Source organism: Sphaerodactylus townsendi, linkage group LG01 (assembly GCF_021028975.2).
Source record: "Sphaerodactylus townsendi isolate TG3544 linkage group LG01, MPM_Stown_v2.3, whole genome shotgun sequence".
Classification (NCBI taxonomy): domain Eukaryota; kingdom Metazoa; phylum Chordata; class Lepidosauria; order Squamata; family Sphaerodactylidae; genus Sphaerodactylus; species Sphaerodactylus townsendi.
The window spans coordinates 66,018,092-66,024,091 of NC_059425.1; the positions used below are offsets into that span (position 1 = coordinate 66,018,092).

At 40.8% G+C, this 6,000-nt stretch overlaps 1 protein-coding gene across 4 annotated transcripts in view; it reads right to left on the reverse strand.

Moving 5' to 3' along the window:
* LCLAT1 (lysocardiolipin acyltransferase 1) overlaps nt 1–3,886 on the reverse strand; it is a 98,193-nt gene extending 94,307 nt beyond the window's left edge. For 2 of the 4 annotated variants that reach the window (XM_048509903.1, XM_048509734.1), the window contains exons 1-2: nt 3,802–3,865; nt 3,333–3,507 (exon numbers count right to left, since the gene is read on the reverse strand). The gene's annotated coding sequence lies outside the window, so the exon portion shown is untranslated. Of the gene's footprint in view, nt 1–3,332; nt 3,508–3,801 lie in introns of all 4 variants that reach the window. The other 2 variants (XM_048509825.1, XM_048509985.1) reach the window with 2 other exon arrangements.
* Nucleotides 3,887–6,000: the final 2,114 nt, after the last annotated feature.

Below are 6,000 nucleotides of genomic sequence, written 5' to 3' on the forward strand. Positions count from 1 at the left end.
AGGAAGGAAGGAAGGAAGGAAGGAAGGGGCCACACAAAGCATGTAATTTTTCTGAAGCTCAGGTACTATGTCTTCATTTAGTAATAATGCAGCTTCAGATTTTAGATTTACCCATGTTTCCCTGAAAATAAGACCTACCTCGAAAATAAGCCCTAGCATGATTTTTCAATATTTTTGGAGGATGCTTGAAATATAAGTCCTACTCCTAATATAAGTCCTAGTTACAGATTCCCCAGCACAGCTCCCGCCCTGTGCCACTGCCACGTCCCTGCCCACCCCTGGAACACCACGCCCCCAGAACACTCCCACACCCTGGGTGCTACACCCCTGAGGCGCAAAAAATAAGATCCACTGAAAATAAGCCCGAATGCATCTTTTGCAGCAAAAATTAATATAAGACCCTGTCTTATTTTCGGAGAAACATGGTATTATTCAAACATGACCTAATTCAGATTTTTAGATGTAACAAATGTTCATTCAGTTGCACTTTTAAAACTATCTGTCCTTGTTAAGAAAGATTTGGGAGCACTACAGCTATGTAACTTTCTCAGATATATATATATATACCCTACCTTTCCACTCAAAATAAAATATCCATGGTGGCTTACAATATCAATGAAAACATTACAGATCAACAAGAAAGCAGTTTATCATAATTCCAAATTAAACAAAATTATGATTTACCCAATATTGTTTTAATCTGGCGTGGAATCAAGATGACAGGCATACATAATTCCTTGTGAGAGGCATTCTCCAAGGGAGGCCATGTTAGAAAAGACGCTATCTCTAACAGATAAATATATGAGAGAAGGTATATCGGGGGACATATGCAAGAGACAAAAGTCCTTTATAGTTTTGAGCCTAAGCCATTTAGGGGGTTTTATGCCAGCCTGTAAGGAAGAAGAAGAGTTGGTTTTTATACCCAACTTTTCTCTACCTGTAAGGAGTCTCAAAGCAGCTTACAGTCTCCTTCCTTTTCCCACCCCACAACTTTAAACTCAAGAAGATATAGTCATCTCACATTACATTGCCAGATTTGTGACAAAGGAAGTAGTAAAGCCAGAACTGAAGGAAACTGAAGTGACATTTTGCTGCACAACTTAATTTATATTTGAAACACCCCCAAAGTATTTTGTAGTAGCCTTTAAAGGAATCATTTTGAAGAAGCAATTAAAAATAAACATTAACAAACAAGTTTCAACTGGTGTAATTAGCATATGTTTTCTTAATGCGGGGTTTGGTTAAGGCTTTGTACCTCAGGATTTAAAAGAAGTTTAAGTTCTTAATTTAACCATATTCTTAGCATAATCTGTTTTAACTAATTAACCATTTTCCTTAATAGAAGTGTTGATCCAGCAAATTGCAAACATCTTTCATGTCATGAAAATTAAGTCTGTGACATCACTTATTCCACATTCAGCAAGAGCATTTATTTAATTTTGAGAATATGGAGATTAAAATGCATAGAAAAAATGACCTCAGTTCAAAGGCACTTGCCCAATCTGGGAAAGAGTTCAAACTTAACCAGGGACTTTTGAGGTCTGTTACTTTCTATTTATGTTTCAATGAACTTGGCATAATGGAAAGAAGTCATCACATAGTTATAGTCGCTTATGCATTCACTGGAAGAAAATCACAAAAGTATTTAAAAAATTACTTCCACAAAATGAGATTTTAATGCTGTTTAATGCCCCTGTGGGAGTCAATTATACAGAATGAAGTAAGATTCTGAACCATCTACTTTTTTCCATAGTATGATTGTATTCTTGAATACAGAGGCGTATCTAGGCAAACTGGAGCCCGGAGACAAAACCTGAGTTTGGCGCCCTGCCCCACACCCCCCAGTATGGGTGGCCACACTTCCCCACCATGACCAAATAATAATTTTTTGCACCAGCTCACAAAACACCTCCCACCCCCAGCAAAGCATACATGGCTCTCTCTCCATCAACTCTCTTAACTAATTTTGTCCTCACACCAACCCTATGAGGTAGGTTGTTAGCCTAAGAAACAGCTCCAAGCCAGTGCAAGTGGGTATTAAGCATGTAAATCTCTTACAAATCACCCCAGCAAAACATTTACCAAACAAATGTCAGCATCACCTCCTACAAAACACCTCCAGTGGAATCCCCCCCCCCCAAGCAGCATCACTTTCAATGGTCTTTAAACTAGGGAGCCCAGATTCTCCTTTTAAATCCACCTTAAAGGGAGAATCTGCAAAATTTTCAGTTAAAACAACATTGTTAAGTGATGCTGTTTTGGGAATTGAAGTCTTCCCCACTCTGAAACAACATCACTTTCAATGTTTAAGCCCCAGGGGACCTCATATGCTCTTTAGAAATCCCACACCAAAGAGAATTGGGTTTAAAAGGAGAATCTAGAGAGAACAGGGGACTGGAGAGGGGTGCAGGTGCAAAGCTAACAGAAGGCCAAAGAGGGTGCCTTTTGGGAACACTGCTGATGGTACCCTTCAGGACAGGTGAAGTTTGGTCCAGGAGACGAGGCCCTTGAACCTCCACTAAAGGTGTAACCCATCTCCTATTAAAGCTTCCATTGGAAACAATGGGGGGATGGGGCACCCCATTTGCAAGTCCATAACTTTGGGCCCCCTGAACCAAACCTCACCAAATCATCAGAAGAGTCGCCTGAAAAATCCCTGGATTTTAGTGTAAGCTAATACAAAAACTAAAAGCCCTGCTGGCAAAAAAACGAAAAACCACTAAACAATACAAAAAACACACAAAAAATGAGATCTGAGATTTTTTGCACACATCCATTGTTGACCAAAATCTGCGGGGGATGGGGGGTCAGAGTGGCTTGGTGCCTGGCAGCAGGCTGACTCCCCATGTCCCCATGGCATATATGCCCCTGCTTGAATGCTGTCCACAAAAGCTCTCTATAACACACACACACACACACACACACTGGAGATAAGGTTTTTAATACAGCCTACAATACTATTTTTAAATGTTGTGTCAGGGAACTTTCAAAAACATGATTTCTCCTTTGCATTCTAACACACTCTGTGCATGTACAGGCCACTTACAAGAATGGACTTTTAAGTTGCATGAATGAGTGTTCAGTACCTTAAACAAGAAAACATAGAGTAGATTCCGAAAAGGAAAAAAAAATCTGCCAGCAAGGTAAAATTACAACTCAATTACATCAATACTAATCATGGTGGATTGATGAAGTAAACACATAAATTAATCCATTCATCCTAATATCCACATATGAGCATACTTTGAAATTTTGTTTCTCATTTTTACAAACAAAACTCTATCACAATCTTTAAAACATTATGTAAACAGTAGTGCCAGTGGAATACAAACCTGATTCTTTCTCAAGCTGCTAGAAAACTCATGAAGTGTGGTTGGGTGAAACCACAAATAATGGCTTGCTAGTAAAGGAAGCCAACATTTGCAGACCTCTGAATATGCACCCCAGCAATTTCTAGTATCTCAGAGGCCAAGATCATCGAAATGACTTCACAGACAGCATCTGCTCCTACATGAAGAACAGAGAACAACTAGAAACTCATGTCAGCAACCAATTATGAACTGTGTAATTAGTTAGAATCTCAAGGATATTTCCATTCCAATGCAAACTCCCCACACAGGCTGGATGATGCAAGACATTTTGATCAACTGGTAATCCACAAAAATTAGCCACAGAAGAATGCATAACTGAAGTTTAATTGGTAGTTGCAGAACTCAAGGTTAGCATTGCAGTAACTATCTTATGGTTGAAAAAGGTCCTCTCCCTTGGTGTTTTAATCAGAAAAAGCGCCCCAAGACTCACCTTGGGGTGCCGTTGCGGCAGGGGAGGACTGAGCATCAGCCCTCCTTCCTACTGCCGATCGATCGGCAACGTCACGTGGCGAGGGACGGTCACGTGACAAGGGAATGCCGAGCAAGCCAATAAAAGGCAGCGCCCGGCTAGAACGGCCTCTTTCCGAGCCTTGGGGAGCGAGTGGAGCAGTAGTTCCCTCTCGAACTGGTTGGGCCATTGACGAACGAGCGCGGGACGAAGGAGGCTGAGGGGGGAATTGTTTGGGCGGTCGGCGCAGCAGTGAGTGGCGGCCTTCGGCAGCCGTGAAGCCTCGTCTATTGCTGTGCAGCCTGGGCTGGATGGCCGCGCGGCCTCACGGAGCGCCGCAGTGGGCATTCGCCTCCCCCCTCCCTTTTGCTTCTCTTGGCCGAGTTTGGTTTAGGCAGCGCGAGAGGGTCGCAGCGCGTTTGGGGGCTTCCCCATCGCCGTTCTCCTCTTCCTGTATGCTTTGGGGATAGGGGCGGCCATTTTAGGTAGTCTGCCCAGCAACAAGTAAGGGCGGCCAATTTAGGTGGGCTGCTTATTAATAAGCCTTGCTTGAAGCCATTGCCGGCTCCTAGGTTTCTCATTTCCTTGATCAAGCAGTTTACTGCTGGGGAGCTACGTGTTTAAAAAATTAATTCAAAACGGTTCGGTTTCGTAAGAGTGTTAAGTTGTTGGAGCTGAATAATGGGTGCAGTTAATAGTTAAGTATAGTTGACAGGGTTTTACGTAGGTAATAGTTAATAGATATGGGGATAGTTAATAGTACTAAAGTAAATCTAATTCCAGTTTAATATTCATAGTTCATAAGTTGTAATTCATAGTTCTTTAAAAACAAAGAAAGTAAAAGGTTCTACACAACCACAATTGTCAGCAGTTTTGGTTGGTGTTCTGCCAGGGGCGAGCGTTCACACACAGGCCATGGCACTAAAACCAAGATCGGTGGTGGGATTGTTGGGGCTGGTATAGGCAATGCCTTGTGCTGATGTGCCTCCTACAGGTATTAATTTCCATGTTAACAAATACAGCTGTGCCAACTCCTTCCGGGAGCAGCAGTGGCATAGTTGTTAAGAGCAAGTGCACACTGGTCTGGAGGAGCCGGGTTTGATTTGGATTATTGTTGTTCCTTCCGTGAACATCTAAAACAGCTGTTTTTAATGACTTTTGAGGTGTACAAAATATTTATAGAGAGGACTTCCAACAAGCTAACTGGAAAACATACCTACTTGTCCTTTTATTAATTTGGCTCATCTTGTTGACATTAAAAGACTTTTTAATCTGAACATAATGAGAAAAAAACTAACTTGAGGATGATTTCCCAGGTTGCCTTGAGAGATTAAAGCATAGATCCTGACAGAAACCTGGTGGTAATGAAAAGGCTGGACTTTAAAGCAAGAAAATGGTTTGCAACAATGGTTACAACAAATGAAATTCTCCAGTGCTATGCTGCTTCCACCCAGTCCCACATGGGTCCTTAGAGGAAGCATCCATGTTTAACCTATTCAGACCTAAAAAAAGGGGGGGGGGGGGTCAAAGAATAGCACAGAACTTTCTACAGGCCCAAATTCAGATCCTTTGGTCTACCATGAAGTTCTATAAATAACCTTGGGCAGCCTGCTCTCTGAACTACACATAGTTACAGTAATGATAGTCTTAGAAAAGTCTCATTTATACCATCATTTTTCTCCTGAAGAAAGCAACTTGTTCCAAAAAGTAGAAGTAAATTTAGGGAAACAAGTTGAGGCAGGTACATATTTCTTTTCAAATCTGGTAAATATGACAAAAGGAGCCAGATGATAAAATTACTATGATTTAAAAAAAACTTGTTATGTACTAAATCTTTATATATGCATATGAGAATGGTTAAAATACTTATTTAACTGATAGGAAATGGAAATTTGGCATATCACAGTTACTTTTTACTTCTCTTTGCCAGCATTTCAAATAAGTTTCTTTTCACATGGTTTAAGACGTTTCAGATTAAAAGAGAGGGGAACTACAGTGTCAAGAAAAGACAGAAATCTAAAGCATTCTACACACATGGGCGGTTATATACTTTAACAAATATTGTTAAATTGCATTTTTTTATCTGTTGTTCACCAGTCCCTTCACCCTGATATATTTTTCTTTGTCTTTTGTTCTCCAGAATCAGCTTTCCATTAGTTTCAGCAGTTACATGGAAAAAGG